Below are 20,479 nucleotides of genomic sequence, written 5' to 3'. Positions count from 1 at the left end.
AATGGAAGCTCCACCATGCCTGCCATGTCTGATGCACAGGAAAGGGTACAAACTTAAGTCAGTGCTTCAGTGAGTACGTTGATCTGACCAGATGAACCAGAGAGTTTTCCTACTGTTGCCCCATCACTAGCTGCTCCAGAAACCAGGTCTCATTATATATACTTAGAGGCAAATATACAGCACTCTTTCAGACTGATGGTCAGAAAGATTCTGGGCTTAGCAAAGAAGCAGATAATGAGAGGAAAAATCAAGGAGAGCAGAGTTCATGTTAATTCATTGTTGTTAAGAATTTTTATGGCAAAAACACTGGCAGAACCAGCCGTGAGATTCTAGTTGAAGGTGAAAGGAAGAAAGTCTTATTTTCATTCTCCTGGGGAATAAGGACTAAACATGGATTGGACTTGGGGAAAAAAGTGAGCAGAACATTTTCCTCTGACTGAACAGATTTCTTCATAAAGCGCCATATCTAAGATTTTCAACTTGCTCCCGGAAAGAATTGGAAACATGGAGAGATGCAAATTATAGGTGCAGTAAGAATGAAAGTAAATCCAACAAAAAGCTCTCATTTTCTTTCATTTTAGTGAAATATCTCTGCATTTCTTAGCTGCTACTTTAGTTTTTATTTCTATTATAATTCATGTAATTCGTAGTTGTGAAGATCAAACCATCAAGCCTCCATCCATGCTAATGTGTTAAATGGGGATCTTTTTCTTTTGTATCATCAGGATTTAAATGTTCCCTTGGTTATAAAGTGGAAATCAACTGGATGTGAGTTGAGAGTACTTTCGCACTGAAACAAAATTTTATTGCATTTGTTAAAATCTCAGAATTTTAATAATGGATTATTTCATGTTTAAAGTGACAGAATATAATTTTGATTTTATTTGGTATATATCTTTTAAAAAATATCAAGTGAGCTTTATAGATCTAAGTGAGTTTTATGTGGGAGGAACTATGATGAATATTGGCTCTTATGTTAGGTAATATGGAGTGACTTATTATATTAGAACTTATATTAGAACCTATGGAGTGACTTCCTTTTTTATAGGTGCTGGTAGGTGTGGGGTGAAACTTATCAGGATGACAGTGAGAAGACTCGTATTCTAAACCATCTCCCCTTTGCCTGTCCCAAAATACTAGCTCCAGTTAAAATGCAAATGCTCTTGTCATTGTTATCTTTCCCATCTCAATAGCAAAAAATTTAATCTTGCTGCAGATAGAGGTTGGCTATTTAGTGCAACAAACAAATTAAATCACAGAGAATACGGAAACTGCCCAGAATTCTCCAGACATTTCTAGTCATTCTTAGTTTGACCAAATGCTAAAAGTAATTCATCCTGTAGAGGTAATAACAAATTCAAATATTTAAGGCCAGATATATAGCTAGGTTGGAACTAGATTATATTTCATTAAAAAACCTTATATTTATCTAGTAAGATTTTGTTCTTTGTCCAATCAGAAAGATACAAGACCAGAAATCTAACTGAAATTTACCTGTTTACGACTTTCTATTTTTCTTTAGCTCCAGAAAATAAATGTATTCTTTACCTTAGAGTCATCTATGAGTAAGTAACACCTAAAAGCTACTGTTTATTGAAAACCCACTTTAGATAGGGTTTTACAAGCACTATCTTACGTAAACTCGTGAAAGCTTAGGAGGTAGTTTCTATTTTTGTCACATTTATTTCACATATGAGAAAACTGAGGCTTAGCAGTGGTAGAGCTAAGGTTAGAAACCAGACTTTTCAAAATCCAGAAGAAATCAGGATTGACGCATATGAGGCAATCCAGGCAGCTAGTCAGTGAATAATTAACCTAGCTGTCTCTACCAATATCTATCGACCTATCTATCTATCATCTATCTTCTATCTATTACCTATCTCTCTATCATCTATCTGTCACTGATTTTCACAGAAATATGTACAAAATTATGTGTATATTTACTGTAAATAGATGGTGTGTGTGTGTTTTTACAGCAGAGGAACATGTTATTGAATTTGCTTAACTCTCTAAAATTAACTCATGTCTCTCAAGATTAAATTACACAGTATCGGTTAGGGTTCTTTTTAGTTATAGGAGATGAAAGCCCTTAAACTGGCTTAAGCAGAAAGAACAGTAGTAAAATACTGGCTTATGTGACTAAAAGGTCCAGGGGTGGCATGATTAGCGACACCATCAGGACCATATTTCTCTTTATGTGGTGGTAACCTGGCTGCCATCAGTATCAGGTTTCTGTGCTCTGAGGACAAACGTAAAAGAAAACTTGCTTATTTTTCTTCAGCAGATCCCCCCATGTCCCAGAACAAATTCTGTTGATTCTTTGTCATGTGGCCATTCTTAAGCTATCATTGTCCGAGGAAAATGTTATGTTTTCCTTGTCCAAGTCTGGGTCATATATTTACTCCTGTAACTGGGGTTGAGGGCATGAGCAACCCTGTGCAATCCATGTGGACTGACGATGGACATTATAGGTTTTCAAATGAAATTCAGCAAATTATTATCATATAAAGAGGAATGGATACTATTTGGCAAAAAAAAAGCCCCAAGTTATACTACAGTGTTCCCAATAGTTCAAATATTTTACAAGGGATATTGAACCCCTTTGCAAGAATGCATATCAAATACTGAATTTTGTAATAAAGCATTTGAAAATGCTGAGTTTTTACCAAATACTAGGGTATGATTTTTGTGAGTTAGTTATATAATTGATGGATAATGAAAATAAGATCATCCATTATAATTGCTGACTAAAAATAAATCCTTGATGTTACTATATAGGAGGGTAAGACATTCTACATTGAACTACTAATCTGGTCTATCCTCCAGTCCAGAATTTTCTGCCGAGGGTCTTATTTTGTGGAGAAAACAAATGGTAGATGCCCACAGTATCACTTTTTCTAAATGATCTGATAACAATGTAACTGTCACGTCAATGCACTTCACAAGTTCCCTGAGTCATTAGTTCCAGGATTGTTGACTCTGCCGGTCTATATCTCTTCTCTTGGCACTTTGGGTAATGTCCGAAATATGGAGCTGGTGTGATCTATCGATCTTCTTGCTGGCACTCTTAACAAGATTATTGGAAAAGGAGTTCAGTTAGTAGGAAAATAAACACAAATTCCAACAGCAGAAAAACATTTGCAAGCTGAAATCCTTCATGTCAACTCACGTCAGCGCTTTAGATGCATCCCACCTTATCCTCAGTGTCTGAAACCATGGAGAGACTTTTTTTGATCACTGACCTTAGATAAGTGTACATGATTTAACCCTGGCTAGAGTAACCAACACTTCCAAGTGTTAGATTGATTCTATCCCTTTCAGGTGATTAACATTTTTTTTGGTCATCTTATGGCTATCATTAATGGAAGAGATTTTTTCAATTTTATTTTCTTTCAGCTTTATTGAGATATAATTGACATATAACACTGTGTAAATTTAAAGTGTACAGTGTGATGATTTGACACACGTACTTATTGCAAAAGGACTATTGCGATAAGTGAGTTAAGGCATCCCTCACCTCACATAATTACCGTGTGTGTGTGGTGAACATTTAAGATCTACTCTCATAGCAGCTTTCAAGTATGTACAGGCATACCTCAGAGATACTGCAAGTCTGGTAACAGATCCATGCAATAAAGTAAATATGTCAGTAAAGTGAGTCTCATGAATTTTTTGGTTTCCCAGTGCACATAAAAGTTATGTTTGTACTACGCTGTAGTCTAGTAAATGTGCAATAGCATTATGCCTAAAAAAACAAAATGCTGACGAGTATCTAAAAATGCAGGATTGCCACAAACCATCAATTTGTAAAAAAATGTAATATCTGTGAAGTTCAGTAAAGTGAAGCACAATATGAAGTTTCCTTATCATAGAGTATTGTTAACTAAAGTCACCATTGCTGTACATTAGATCCCCAGAATATATTCATTCTTATAACTGAAAATTTTTACTTTGGGGCCAACATCTCCCTATTTCCCTACCCTTGCCCCCAGCCCTTGGAAACCACCATTCTACTCTCTGTTTCTATGAGTTCATTGTTCTTAGATTCCACATATGAGATCATACAGTATTTGTCTTTCTCTGTCTAACTTATTTCACTAAGAATAATATCTGCTAGGTCCATCCATGTTGTCACAAATTGCAGGATTTAATTTAATGGAGTAATATCCCATTGTGTATATATATATTATATAATATCACATTTCCAATATTATTATTATTAATATTATATATATATATCACATTTTCTTTATCCATTAATCCATCAGTGGGCATTTAGTTTGCTTCCATGTCTTGGCTATTTCGTGAATAATGCTGCAATTAACATGAGAGTGCAGATATCTTTTCAAGATACTGATTTCATTTCTTTCAAAAATACATCCAGAAGGATTGCTAGATCCCATGGCAGTTCTTTTTTCAATTTTTTGAGGAACTTCCATCATGTTTTCCATAATGGCTGTACCAGTTTACAGTCCCACCAACAGTGGGACTGTAAACACCTGCATCAAGTAAGTGGGACTTGCCAACACCTGCATCAAGTAAGGCTATCAGGGCCATTTTTCCAAGAGCATTATTTTTAAATTAATGTTTTTTTCTTCCAGGTTTCTTGACACAGTAACTGACATACAGCACTGCATAAGTTTAAGATACACAGCATAATGATTTGATTAACATACGTCATGAAGTGATTATCACAAGTTTAGTGAACATACATCATCTCATATAGGTACAAAATTAAAGAAATAGAAAAAATTTTTATTTTCATATACAACATACAGCAGCGTTAATTATATTTATCATGTTGTACATTATATTCCTAGTGATTATTTAGCTTATAACTGGAAGCTTGTATCTTTTGACCCCCCTTCACCTAATTACTGCCCTTGCCCTACACCTCTGGTACCACAAATCTGATCTCATTTTCTATGATTTTGTTTGTTTTGGAAATATAATTGACCTACAACACTATGTTAGTTCCTGTTACACAACATAGTTATTCAATATTTCTGTACATTTCAAACTGATCTTCATGATGTCTAGTTACAATATGTCACCATACAACAGATATTATGTAGTTAATGACTATATTCCTCACACTGTACATTTCATATCCATGCTGTTTTTAATGTTTCATTGTTTTTTTAAATGTAATGCCATTGCACACTTAATAGAGTACATTATAGCATAAACATACCATTTATATGCACTGAGAACCCCCCAAAATTGTGTTACTTGTTTCATTGGATATTCACTTTATTGCAGTTGTCTGGAACTGAACACACAATATCTCCCAAGTACGCCAGTATTAGTTCCAACAGTTGTTTGGTGGAATCTTTAGAGTTTTCTACGTATAAATGATGTCATCTGCAAACAGAGACAATTTTACTTCTTCCATTCTGATTTGGATGTCTTTTTTTTTTTTTTTTTTTTTTGACTAATTGCTCTGCCCAGAGCTTCCAGTACTACGTTAAATAAGAGTGGTGAGAGTGGGCTTCCTTGTCTTGTTCCTGATCTTAGAGGAAAAGATTTCAACTTTTAACCACTGAGTATGTTGTTAGCTGTGAGATTTTCATACATGGCCTTTATGATGTTAAGGTATATTCCTTCAACCCAATTGAGAGTATTTATCATGAAAGGATGTTGAATTTTATAAATTATTTTTCTGCCTATAAGGAGGTGATCATATCATTTGTATCTTTCACTTATTAATGTGGTATATTACATTGATTAATCTGTAGATGTTGAACTATCCTTGTATCTCAGGGATAAATCCCACTTGATCATGGCATATGATCCTTTTAATGTGCTGTTGAGTTCTGTTTGCTAGAATTTTGTTGAAAATTTTTAATCTATATTTACTAGGAATAATTGTCTCTAGTTTCCTTCTTTTTGGTAGTGTCCTTATACAGCTTTGGTGTCAGGATAATGCTGCCTTGAGGGAGTATAAAGTGAAACTGGTCCTCTTACCCCACTCAAGGCATCTAATTTTGGATTTATTTTTCTCTAACAGTGTGCTGGAATTTCTGTGTTGGACTTCTGGACTTCCACAAAGGCTCTCTTGTCTTAAGGTGAGTGCCGAAATCAGTGTTCTTCGAGGGGAAGATGGCGGGAAACTCTTGCTCTGCCATGTTGATGACATCACTCTCCATTACTGAAAGAGGTTTAAGCTAAAGCCTGGAAAACTCTGAAAAACAATTCATTAATTACAGGGGAGAAATGTATGTTATCAGAGTAAGCAATTAATGGAAAGCTTGACTAGGCTGCTCCCTCACGAGGCATGAGTATAGGATTTTTCTTTATTACAAAATTGGATTATGTTTATATTTTCATTGGGTGTAAATTTACCACCATTTCAGAATGAATAAAATGACTTTTTAATGTCTGATTGGCTTTAGTTCTCTTAGAGTCCTTTCTGTGTTGGGTAATGGTTACATTTCTAAGCACTGATACGATATTACTCATAATACTATTACTAACAAATATAGCTGACTCTTATTGCATGTTTACTATGTGCTATGTATTTTGTTAAGCACTTTTTAAGACTTTTTCTCAGCCTAGACTCCTGAACAGAAATCCAAACCCGTATACCTGCCTACCAGACATCTTCCTTTGGGTATTTTTAAGGTCTGTTATAAGCTTCAACCCCAATCTTTCTATTCTTCTGTGTTGTCTGGGTTAGTAAATTGCATCCCTATTACTCAGCTCCTCAGTCTTGGATCTGGACATCACATTTGGCTGTTGTCCTCTCTCCATCTCAATGGATGAAATATCAAGCCCTTGTTTATAAAGTTGTCAATTCTAGCCTTGCAAAGCAGCCTATCTTTCTTCATCTCCATGCCTGTCACCTGGCTTATACCCTACCTGTCCCATTGCAAGGGGCTCCTAATGGATCTTCATACATTCATCCTTGCTGCCCTCTGACCTATGCTCCATTCTGTAGCTAGAAACATGGTTTAAAAAGCCAACATATTCATGTCACTTCCTTATGAAACACGCTTCTATAGAAGAAACATTTACTTCCCCATTCTGTCGCATCTACCGCCCCCTCCCCTAGCCCACACTTTAGCATTTCTGAACATTCAGGTCTTAGTTTAGAAGGTACTTCCTCAAAACATGTCCTTGATTTCTTACAATAGTTTTGGTTTATCTGTCATGAGTCCACAGTACATCTTATTTTTCTTTTTTAACTCTTCATAATTTTGTTTATACTGCCTATCTTCTCCACAGGACAACACAGTCATGCTCACCACAATATTTATATTGTTTGGCATAAGGTAAGACTTCATAAATGTTTTCTGAATGAACGAATAAATCCTACATGGGTCCTCCACTTCTAAGCCTGACCCCTTTATGCTATGCCATTCTGCTTTTAGACACATTTTGATTTAATATTCATGTTATAAAAAGTTAATATTTGCCTCAGGGCTCCAAGAGGATCACCCAATATATTCAATATAGACATTTACATTTTGTTTTCTACTTAGCCAATATCTCAGTTTTTCTTATTAATAAAGATCTCAAGGCTCTTTTTGAAATCATTAGCATAAAGATCAGAGAAGAATGGACATTTCTGAGTTAACGTGATTAAAGTATATTTTAAATAGTGCTGGATTATCCTAAGGCAAATTAAAAATGTGTTTCGGGCAAAAGATTTTGAATATTGACATTTCTTGAAAAGAAAAAAGGTAATCCTAATGGAAAAACCAGAAATTTATTAAATTTCCTAAAACTCATCTTGATGTTAATTATTGTTGTTACTTTTAATTAGACAAGAGGGCACAATAATATTAGAATTATTAAAGGTCTTAACAGGACTCAATTTTGAATATTAGTGTTAAAGAAAAATACTTGATTTTCTACATTTTCTAAACCAAGTTCCTTTCAGTTTTTTTTTGTTGTTGTTGTTTTTGTTTTTGTTTTTGTTTTTGTTTTGCGGTACGCAGGCCTCTCACTGCTGTGGCCTCTCCCATTGTGGAGCACAGGCTCCGGACGTGCAGGCTCAGCGGCCATGGCTCACGGGCCCAGCCGCTCCGCGGCATATGGGATCTTCCCAGACCGGGGCACGAACCCGTGTCCCCTGCATCGGCAGGCGGACTCCCAACCACTGCGCCACCAGGGCAGCCCTCTTTCAGTTTTTATGATAATAAAAACTGAGAGGTATTGCATCTCAGATAGTATGGTAGGTATTTCACATGTATTATCTCTAATTCATGTTACCATGAAAGTTAGGTGTTATCCCCCAATTCTATAGATGAGAAAAGTCAGAGTTAGAATGGGAAGGTAACGTAGTAACCTCCCTGGCCTGCATGCTCTCTGCCAGGTCAAACTGTTCACTGTGTGACAGAGGGTGTGCCTCCTTCCTCTTCGTATTCATTCTGATAAGACAGCTCCAGTGCTGACTGTGCAGCAGGACTGCATATATTGCTCCAATCTGCTTAAATTGGCTCCTCTGCAAACCTGAAGTGAAGCCCTAGCAGCTCGATAGGAAATCTATATATTCCAACAGGATGCCCACAGGGAAGCTGCAGAGCTCTAATTTGTAACGATCAGCGTAGCAGGGAGTGTGGCAGGGCTGCTTTGGATAAATGTACAAGACTTTCAGTCATTGTAGTTGGCAGAAGAACTGAGATTTAGTGTAGGAACTAAGCGTTTCCTTTAGAATCAGTCATTGCGCGTATCAGGAGTCAGCAGGTAAATTTCCTTTATTCAGGAGTGCAGCTATGTTGCTAACTGGCCAAGTGATGTTATTTAGACAGAGACCAGTATTCAGTGTTCATAATGCTATGGATAAAGTTTGAGTAAATTAGTTCCCATGGTAAACCTATTTTGATCCAATAAAGTGTATTGAATAAATCAAATTTACCTAAGAAATTCTAGAAATAGCTAAGATGAATTGGGAAAGGGCTACAGCTATAATTTGTGGCTGATACTCCTTGAAGAGATGGTCTGTCTTAACCCTCAGAATCTTTGGCTTTCCTGCCTGAGGTAGGCCCTTGAGTGGCCTGGGTCAGTGCCAGCCACTCTCCTTTGGTGGCATGGGTATATCCTGGATGCCTAGAAAGAATGCTGCCGCTGAGCTAGACCTGGATTAGTGTCAAGGGGAGCCCAACGTGTACAAGTTTCCGAAGAGATACATAAGAAAAGCAGTGAGAAAAGTTAATAAATCATGCAGTAATTTAGTCAATGGAAAATGAATATCGAAAAACCAATGAACCACCTTTACCGCAAAGGTAGAGTAATAACATTTTCCCTTAGTTTTAATTTACTAGAAAATTTCCTCTTTCTTTTTTTAAAAAATATCTCCTTTATAATACACAAATTTAAGGCAGCCCTTTCATTTACAAGCCAACTTCCCCTGCTGATTACTCACCCTCCCCCATTTTCTTAGTGCATTCTCATCCCCTGAGTTACTGTTTGACAGACTGACTTTCCACCTGACACCTTCTTGCCTCTTCATGTGAATTTCAATGAGTCACAGTGACTGCCTATTTTAACAGTTCAGCTAGTTCTGTAGTTACAAATGCATCAACTTAAAAAAAAAATGCATCAACTTTCTCCAAATCACGGAAGGTGATGGTTAGAATATGGTGTTAAGGATAAGTGTGCTTATCCTCTTATAGGTAAATTAGCACTACTCAGAGAAATCGTCTAAGTGTACCATTAAGGATTATATCTCTGACCCCAGGGATGGAGCATGCCTTGCATATAAGGTGAAGCCAAGACTGCCTTTGACTCCTGATATCCATTCTGCTTTGACTTTAGTCAGAGTGAATAGACACAAAGGAAAAAAGCCTAGGACAGCACTTCCCAGCTTCCCTTGGAGCAAAGTGTGGTCATGTGTCCAAAGATATACTGTAGGGATGGGAGTGATAAGCTGGAAAGAGCCTGAGTACCTGAAGCTTCAGAGCAGGAAAACTCACCCCTGCACCGCCTAAGTCCAGGTTTCTCTGTGAGAAAGGGATTAACCCCTGTCTTGTTTAAGCCACTGTTATTTCTGGTCTTTGTTACTCAAAAGTGAACCAATCCTAACTGATTTATAAGGCAAAACCGTGAATGTCCCAAAGACTGTTAATAAAACCGTTCGTTTTATGTAGAAATTATGTCTTCAGAATATTAGTCAAAATGATGAAATAGTTAAGCACAATACTTAATAAGTGAGCATGCAGGATCATACTTTGCATTAACTCTATTTAATAAAAAATTAGTGTGTCGTCAGATTAAATTAAATGAGAACACATATAGGCCACCTGATAGAGTACTAAGTACCTAGTGAGTGCTCAGTGATAATTATACTCTCCTCCTTCTAAACAAAAGGACTCTGTTTCCTTTGTAAAGCTCTTGCTACTTATTTTTATTATAAATATCGTTATAAAGTAGTAAAATAGGGTTTTTTTCCCGACCTGAATGAAATCTACCCCACTATAAAAGCATTCAGATAATTTGGTTATACTCTCTAGAATAATTTTGTCTAAACACACAAGTTGTTTATATCAAAGTAGTAATTTTTGGGCTTCCCTGGTGGCACAGTGGTTGAGAGTCTGCCTGCCGATGCAGGGGACACGGGTTCGTGCCCCGGTCCGGGAAGATCCCACATGCCGCGGAGCGGCTGGGCCCGTGAGCCATGGCCGCTGAGCCTGCGCGTCCGGAGGCTGTGCTCCGCAACAGGAGAGGCCACAGCAGTGAGATACCCGCGGACCGCCAAAAAACAAAACAAAACAAACAAACAAAAACACAAAGTAGTAACTTTTTTCCCACTGTAGTACGTGGTCGCCCAAGTGGCCCTCAATGAACAATGCCTCCTGGTAGCTATACTGTCATGTGTTGATTGTCCCCTCACATTTTGACACTGGGCTCGGCCAGGTGATTTTGCTTTGGCCAATGGGACATCAGCAAACACATGGCAAGCAGAAGATTGATATAAATGTACACATTGGAGCTTGTTCTTTTGGACTATTGCTGCTGCCACTTGAAGAGGCTTGGACTAGCTTCCTGAAGCATAAGAAATCACATGGAGTGAAGGGCCCAGCTGTACCAGATATCCCAGCTGAGTCCAGCCCCTAATAACCCTTCAGCTGAAGACAACTGTTTATGTGAATCTAGGTGGGATCATCAGAAGACCTAGAGTCATGAGAAATAATAAATAATCATCGTTTTACACTAGTAAGTTGATTCGTTACTCATCCATAGATGACAGATATGTTCACACACACAAACTTCTTTGTGTATGATGTATTTTTTTAATAGTAAGAGATAGACTACAAAGGTTACTTAGAATAGAATAGAATAAAATAGGGCTTTACTTTTCTCCTTGTACTCTGATATAAACTTAGGAAAAAAACTTACTTCGTGTTTTGTGTGTTTGACAGCTAGAAATCAGAGGAATATGAACTATTAAATTTGTGCATCGTGTAAGATTTGACCAGTGACTGATGCTTTTGTTAGTTGCATTAGGAGGCTATCCGCATGATAACACATTTCAATAAATGTGTTATAATAAATAAATTTATTATAATAAATTTTAAGTATTTTATATTTAAATTTCAGAAACGTTAGTGAAAGCTCAAGATGGGAGGGAGGGAGGGAGAGAGAGGAGACTGAGATTGTCATTTATGCATATTTTTAAGAAGCAAAGAACTGAGGAATCAATCATATGACCCACCAGGCTATTCCCTAAGAGCCCCGTTTGGGTTGAAGGGAAGCAGAACTTGTCACCACAAAATATGCCTCTTTTGCATATTGATTATTTTAACCTAGTTGTTTTTAAGTAAGAGCACGCAGTTGAAGCTCTGGAAACTGAGTAGAAGTTACCCTTTTGTAAGAGACATTTGCATTTTTAAGGGAAATCTCCATTTGTAAGGTATTTCCCTCTCTGAACCAGGAAGAAAAGGATGACTCTAGAAACGTTTGCTCAATGGAGCAGGCTATGACTAAAATCTGCATAACAACTTTGCCCTAGTTTACTATGCTTTTTCCATGTAACCTTTCATAACTGGCTTCCCCTCTCCCCCTGTGTCCCCCAACATCTTTTTATTTACTTATTTATTTATTTATTTTTGCTGTGTTGGGTCTTCGTTTCTGTGCAAGGGCTTTCTCCAGTTGCAGCGAGCGGGGCCCACTCTTCATCGCGGTGCGCGGCCCCCCGTTGCGGAGCACAGGCTCCAGACGTGCACGCTCAGTAGCTGTGGCTCACGGGCCTAGTTGCTCCGCGGCATGTGGGATCCTCCCAGACCAGGGCTCGAACCCGTGTCCCCTGCATTGGCAGGCAGATTCTCAACCACTGCACCACCAGGGAAGCCCCCCCAACATCTTTTGTCTCTAGTTGTAGATATTTAAGGTGATGACTTGGGCCATTTCAGGAAGTTCTTTTTCCTGGGTCTCTCCTATGTTTACAGTAGGTATACATGTTATTAAACTTATGTTTGTTTTGTTTTTACTGTTAATCTGTCTTTTTATTATAGGGGTATCTCAGGCAAGAAATTAGAAAAGTAAGGAAAACTTATTTTTTCTCTCCTACAGTTAGGCAACATATGTAAGGACTTTCTGAGACACCATATTCTCTCTGAAGGCCACGGCCAGGACCCTAGAAAGCGAGCAGAAGCCGATGCAGGGTAAGAATTCTTACCAAAGTCAGATCTCCTCGATCTCACTCTGTAGCGCCCAGTCAAGACGGTGTAGCCGAAATTCGTCCTCTGTACACTGGCACCAAATTGGATCTCAGAGACAGAGTTTTGGGTGAAGTAGAGAAGAATAACTTTATTGCTTTCCCAAGCAGAGGGGGCCAGAGCAGGCCAATGCCCTCAAAACTGTGTGTTCCAAGCTGAGGGGGCTTGTGAGGAGTCTGAGAATCAAGGGGCAAGGGTTGCTGATAAGGATTAGGGTGTCTGCAGTGTCTGCACTCCTTCAATCCAGAGGTCATCTGGCATCCAGTGGTTTCACGATGGGCTTTTTTTTTTTTTTTTTTTTCTGTACGCGGGCCTCTCACTGTTGCGGCCTCTCCCGTTGCAGAGCACAGGCTCCGACGCGCAGGCTCAGCGGCCATGGCTCACGGGCCCAGCCGCTCTGTGGCATGTGGGATCTTCCCGGACCGCGGCACGAACCCGTGTCCCTTGCATCGGTAGGCGGACTCCCAACCACTGCACCACCAGGGAAGCCCCATGATGGGCTTTTGTTGTTCTTGGGTTTATCAAACTATGACCTTCTCTCCGGAAGGATGAATGCTTCATCAGGCAGTTAACATCTTCCATTTGGTGGGGTTTTCAGTTCTGCAGAAGAGCTCAAAGATATTTTTATGTATATTCCTAGAGGAGGAACCAGGACCCTACCCAAAGTTTGCATTATTGTTTCTTAACTGCTCCTCCCTTGTCTCTGCATCCCCCTCCCTTCCCTAATTAGCAACTGTTTGAACCTGCCCTTTGGAACTCAGGGAAGGTCATGGAGGCTGAAAGAAGCCCATTTCCTACAAATACGAAACGGGGGACACAGAAAGACTTTTGTGCCCAGGAGCCCCACAGGGTCCCGCTCAGTTTCAAGAGGAAGGTAAAATTTTCTTGTTCCTTTCATCCCAAATTTACACCATCAAGAGACAATATTTGTGTGAATTAGTTCCTTGGGTATAGTAACTTTGGTAAAAATTTGTTCCCAGTGCTCTTGTTTTCTATTGATCCATTTTCTCCCAGAGATGGTCATTGTTTTCTTTTGTCTTTTGTGTCATTTGTCGTAGGAGGGGATTCATAAGTGTAACGGGGTTTTCCTTTCATCTCATTCTATATCTTCAGAGTGTGGCTTTGTGATCAGTGAGAATAGTCCGTCTGGTCTCTGCCAGCTGAAGGATGCATGTCCGGGCAAGCATCAGTCAAACAGGCTGAGGACCCAAGGAGTAGCAATCTCTTTGTCCCAACTTGTGTGCTCTCTCAGGAGTTTGTCAGGAGAAGTCCTGGTACATAAGGGATCTCTGTTCTCTCACTGTCTCATTACTGCCGGAAATGTCCCTTTCCAGGAGAATCTGCCCAGTGTCACAGAGTATTGGGCCTGTGACTGAAGGTGTCTCACATTTTTGTGGGAAACCAGAGACACTGTTTTCACCACACCATTCTTACCACCTGTGGCAACAAAGATCTTTGCTTTCTTGGGTGAACTTTGGGTGTAAACTTTCTGGATCTTGTGAGGACCGCATCTTTTGCACTCTCTTCTGGGATGCCTCTTGTGTCCATGTTTAAGTCCTAAAAAGCCTTAGTGGTTTGAGTGACCATTGAGATGAATATAAGATCCTGGTGGTCAATGGCCAGATGATGGATCCTGTGAGTTAGAAAACCTTCTATCTTTGAGAAAACAGTGTTTTCATCTAAAATAATTGTTTTATTGGTTCCTATATGGGAAGACAAAGTTGAAAAAAGGCCATGAAAGAGTATGGTGGTTAGTCTTAGGGACTGCCTTAAAAAGATAAAATTACAAAGCTCTTTTTGCCTCCACTTTTAGAAGATTCTACAAAATTTACAGAGGTGCTAAAAGATTCTTGGTAATTCACAACTCCCACTCATAGGGACCTTGATTGGCTGCTAGAGGCTGAGCTTTCCTCCCATGATACTATACTTCATCAGATAAGCCAAACAGCCCCCTGGGGGCCCCCTCCCCCCACCCCCACCCCACACACACAGAGAACACAGATGACTGGAATTTTTCCTAGGCCTTCCTAAAAATATCAGCTGAAGGCTGATATTCAGGGGCTGACAAAAACAATAGTAGAGGTTTTTCCCTCTAAAGGGAATTGGTCCCACTTTGATTTGTGCCCTTAGAAAGAAAGCCTTTGTTGAATGCTTCATACAGATTTTTGAAAGGTATACTACATCAGACTCTGAAGTTCCAGAACACAGAAATCTTTTGATTTACATCTTAGTTAGAAATCTCCCTGATTTGATAAAGAAATAAACTAAAACTTTAAAGATTAAAGAGAATATAGTTATATGGGCTGATCAGCCTTTTGACATCATGTAGTCTACAACTCTACAGCTTTGAGGATTTGGAAACAAATGCTTTTGTCTTGCCAATCTCTACAAAACCAGAATCGCAGCTCTAGGAGCAATTCCACATCCACCTACCCTTACCAATCTCAAAACCTTGCCAATTCATCTCAAAATGCTTACAGGTATTGCCAAAGATCAGGACATTGGAAATAGAACTGTTCTGCACTTAAGAAGAAAACATTTCAATAGTAATCACTCTCGATCTGATAATACGCAAATATACCCCTAAACAGTTGTGTCTTTGTGATGTAGATTTTCTACTCCCATCTTCTCTAGGACCCGAGAGCCATTCTTTGAAATGCAAACTTTAGGGAGATGTTTCTGATTAGAAAGAGAAAAATGAACTATTTGGAAATTGCGCTAATAAAAAAATCTTAAATGTCCTCTTCGTAAATATTAGTAAAAAGCTTTAGCCATATAAGTAGGTGAATTTAACTTATTTCAACTGCCAAAACAAAATTTGAATCCAACTGTTCTTTTATAAACGTTGTGCTATTGTACTTGACTCATAACTAAAATTTTAGAAACAATAGTTATGTCTCTGTTTGCATCTGTCAGTATGTTTATGTGTGTCTATATATGTATGTTGTATTTGTCTTATTTTTCTACCTCTGGATGGTATTGCCAAAATTAATTTGTAAAAGAGCTCTGTTTAGTTGAGTTGAAGGACAAGCACTTGCAAGGATTGGGTATTCTAAAACTCTCAGAAATATGGAATTAATCCAAATGTTTCTCAAGTTCATGTGATCTGGGACAATCTTTGGTATAAAAGCTAGTTGAAATTTGTTTATTTAATTGAAATAGGCATGTCTTCAGAGTTATTCAATCTGGGTTTGCTATTAAAATTTGTTACCTCTGTTATAAAATCTGTCAGCAAGAAAAATAGCTTGACGTGATGGCTAACTTCATCTGATGTCTCATGAAGTTTTCAAGTGTAGTCTAAACACAATTGTTAAGAAGTAATTTAGATAGATGCAACTGGGATAAGAATTTTACGGTGAACTTTTCACCTACAATTATGTTTTATGTTGTGTCTACTTAAAAACAGTTTCCCAAATCTTTTGGTAACTTCCACTGTTAGTTTTGTTAAGTTAAATAATGGAAATTCATTGAATATCTAGATCATTTCTAAATAAGATTATATATTGAACATTAATTACTGAACATAGGTTTTACCTACTTTTTTTCTTTTTTTTTGCGGTACGCGGGCCTCTCACTGCTGTGGCCTCTCCCGTTGAGGAGCACAGGCTCCGGATGTGCAGGCTCAGCGGCCATGGCTCACGGGCCCAACCGCTCCGCGGAATGTGGGATCCTCCCGGACCGGGGCACGAACCCGCGTCCCCTGCATCGCCAGGCGGACTCTCAACCACTGCGCCACCAGGGAAGCCCAGGTTTACCTACTTCTGTCTTCTTATTACAGAGGAACTAAAGATATTTGGGTTTGTTATTAAACATGTCTTGGCTACATTGAAAAACTGTAATATTTAAAAGGGGCACGTGCTTCTATAAATTATTAAATATATTCATAAATTTGCCAGTCTTCAGAATGTTGGTGTAATACACAGTTTGTAACTGGGAAGAGCCAAATTGGACTCCATGTTGGATCTGTTTCTTCTCCTTTAACCTTTGCTTTCCTCTGCTTTTGTTCACTAAAAGGATACTGTCTATGCATAATGGCCTGCCTCGGGGAACCCTGCCCCTCTGCCTGAATGTTAAACCAAAGTGCCTTTGTTCAGGGAAACATCCCGACTCTGTCCACCTGTGGATGGCTGCAAGAAAGAAGAATTTAACACCTCCCCTCCGCGAGGCTGGCCATTCCAGGGGATATTTGCAAAACTTACGGCCTTTTTACTTTACTTCCTCATCTCCCCCGCCTCTCTGTGCTATAAAAGGAACTGGCATCCAAACCCCGATAAGATGGTTATTTTGAGAGTTTAGTCTGCCATCTTCTTGGTCTGCCAGCTTTCTGAATAAAGTTGTATTCCTTACGTCAGCACCTCATCTCCCGATTTATCGGCCTGTTGTGCAGCAAGCCGGGCGAGCTTGGATTCGGTAACAAGTTCACATTGTGTATTTCTTAGTTTTCACTAGAAATTAAGGTTTCTAAGGGTTAAGAATTCCAATTAATATATGTAATTAAAATTATTAGAAATAGTAAGGGAAATAACTCTATGCAAAGAAGGTAGGATGTGTTCTGGGGGGGTTGTTTGGCTTTTTTTGTTTTTTCCTTTTTTTGGTTAGAAAAGGCATGAAGTACAAAAGTGCATTTTTCTTGAGGGAAATGAAAGTGATTTTTTTTTCCTAAAGTAAAGCTGGTTATTTCAGAACAGGAAAGAGGAAAATGAAGGACAAACTAAATATAGACATTTGTAGAGTTACCTTGTGTAATCAAGCTGGCAGAAATTGAATTATTATAAGGGTTTTAAAATTAAGCTTTAATATCAATAGTGTACTTAGGTAAAACTGGAACTTAATTTTCTTACAAGTTCTATAAAGGTAAAGTTATATTGGACTATTGTCTGCTTTAATAAGAGTCTGTGAAAAGTTTTTCTTTACCCTTTAAATAATCTGCTTAGAAAGAAAAGATTCTGTGTTTTATCAAAATAATTTCCTAAGCTTTATGTTGTCTTAATCATGTCTTTGATTACTTAAGAAATTTAAATCTTCTCATTATTAAAAGAGCTAAAATTTGCTTACAACTATGTAACCTTCTGTATTTGTCTTTGAAATCTTTTATTGTTACATTGGTTAAATAGATAAAGTATTGTTTCATAATGATCCCTGACTCTTATTTAGTCAAGTGTCCAAATCTTTTGATGTTCTTAACAAACTTCTGAAAATCAAATTCTAAATGAAATCCTTTTGACCTGGAAGTAACTTTGAGATTTTCCAAAGGGACTCTGTAACATCTCAAAAACTTTGTTCTTTTTCCTTATAAAAGAGAGATATTAAACTAATCAGGTTTATTTGATATGTTAAATTAAATGAGATGCATTGTCAAAAGAGAAGAAATGCTAAGCCTTCTTTTTTTTTTTTTTTTTTGGTATGTGGGCCTCTCACTATCGTGGCCTCTCCCGTTGTGGAGCACAGGCTCCGGACGCGCAGGCTCAGTGGCCATGGCTCACGGGCCCAGCCGCTCCGCGGCATGTGGGATCCTCCCGGGCCGGGGCACGAACCCGAGCGTCCCCTGCGTCGGCCGGCGGACTCTCAACCACTGTGCCGCCAGGGAGGACCCCTAAGCCTTCTTTATGTTGTATTTGTATTTGAATATAAGTGTTTCAGAAGTTATGTGAAATACCTAAAATTCTGATATGTGCTGGTATAATGTTAATCATTTATAATTCCAGCTATTATCTTAAAGTGTTATACGTAATGGAAATGAACAATTTCCTTGTCAACTGCATTGTAATGAACTCTCATTAAATTTTTAACCATGACAATTTTTAAGTCTTTTGTCATTTATAGTTATTATTATACTCTGATGCTTTTGCAAAAAATGTTCCTGCAAAAGTGCTTCATCTTCAAGGAGATTCATGGAAACCACTCTGGCAAACACAAGTTTCTGATAACTTGAAGATTATAAAGATGAACTGGGTAAGAATTTCCAGAACTTACGGGAAAAATGAATTCAGGAATTAATAACGTGGGACTGGATGAACTGATGAGGCCGATTGTAATGTGTATGACTTTTGTTTGAAACACTGATCGTTCTTTAATGGTTCTTTCAGGTGTTCTTTGTGCCTGCTGCTTTGTGGCCACTCAGCAAGTTTCGCTGAACACCCAATTACATCATCAGAAACATCCAAATTGCAAAGGATGCTTGGACCCTGATATCTAGAAATCTTTTTGACTGGCTGTGAATCGGAAACTGGTTTCTAATTCACTCCAAACGTTAACCTTTGTTTTTCTTTTATTTCTATAGAAATTCCTTTTACTAAATACCTGGTTTCTTGAATAATATAGGTCTGACTTTGGGAGCCCATCTGCATCAAGGCCTTCTGAAATGAGACGCAACAGTTTAACTGAATTTACCAATTTTCTGGACTAGGAGAGTGTTTCGGTAAGCTGGAGTAGCTCAAATTCTGGGTTATAAAATTTCTACCAGTAGTTCCAAAGGCAGGACTTAAGGGAATCAGGATTTGTCACCCCAAAATGTGTCTCTTTGGCATATTGATTATTATAAGCTGGTTTTTTTTTGAAATAGCAGACATAGGTGAAGCTCTGAAAATTGAGTAGAAGTCACCCTTTTGTAAGCAACATTTACATTTATAAGGGAAATCTCCATTTGTGAGGGTGTTTTCCTCTCTGTACAAGGAAGAAAAGGACGATTCTAAATTTCTAGAGACTGTTTACCAATGGAGAAAGCAATGGCTGAAACCTGACCCTTGTTCACTATGATTTTTCTGGTAACCTCCCAACACAGGCTTTCCTCCTGCCCAGCACCTTTTGTCTGTAGCTGGAAATATTTAAGGCGGTGGCTTGGGTCATTTGGGGGAGTAACTCAGCTTTCCTGGGTATCTTTTTATGTATACAAGAGACACACATATTATTAAACTTCTGTTTGTTTTTCTCTTGTTAATCTGTCTTTATGACAGTGTCTCAACCAAGAACCTAGGAGTATACAGGGAACATTGTTTTTCCTCCCCACAATGTGTTTATTCCATTAGTGAAAGGCAGTAGTGGGAGGCTACCAGTAGATGGAATTAATTTGCAAACCAGGCAGAATTGAGTGCACATTTGCTTTTCCATCATGATAACCTGCTTTCTGGACCAATGTTTTCTAAATGTTGTATCTTGAAGTATTTTAGGGCATATAGAAACAAAGTATCATTTATATTTAGGTGGTATTTGTTCCATAATTTCAAAATCCCCTTCCCAGCAATAAACTGTTCCGTATCATTTGCAAAACAAATGAGCTCACTCCTAATGAATGTCTTTCCCCTTGATTCAGTCTTATGATAAGTCAGACACATAATAAAGCATATATTTTATTATAATTTTGCTATTTTGTTAATTAATTTCTTACAGGTATCCCAAGGATGTTTTTTTTTTAGGATCTTTTTTTTATATGCGTAATATTGTGGGTAAATACTGAGTCTGAAAGCCAGAATTCCTAATTCTAGACCAGATGTAACATTGTCTAGTCACATGACTTACAAGCAAGCAATTTAATTAGTTTTTACTTTAAAACATGGGCTTAGTAATATCCTCTCTGTTCTCTTCAAAAGATTTTTAAAGAACAAAAGATCACATATGTGAAGGTATTAATTAATATTAATGACACCTTAGAATTTAGAGTAATAATAAAATATGTCTTAAATTATAATTGAAAAATTCTTCCTTAAAACCTTCTTGATAGTTCTTAAGTATTTATGCATTATCAGTTTTTGGCACTGTACATGCTGGTAGTCCTATGGATGGTGGGTTAAGAAATAAACATTCTCTCAATGCATTTGAGA

Source organism: Lagenorhynchus albirostris, chromosome 4 (genome assembly GCF_949774975.1).
Source record: "Lagenorhynchus albirostris chromosome 4, mLagAlb1.1, whole genome shotgun sequence".
Taxonomy (NCBI): Eukaryota; Metazoa; Chordata; class Mammalia; order Artiodactyla; family Delphinidae; genus Lagenorhynchus; species Lagenorhynchus albirostris.
The sequence above is the reverse complement of the archived record's forward strand: the minus strand, read 5'-3'. Positions refer to the sequence as shown.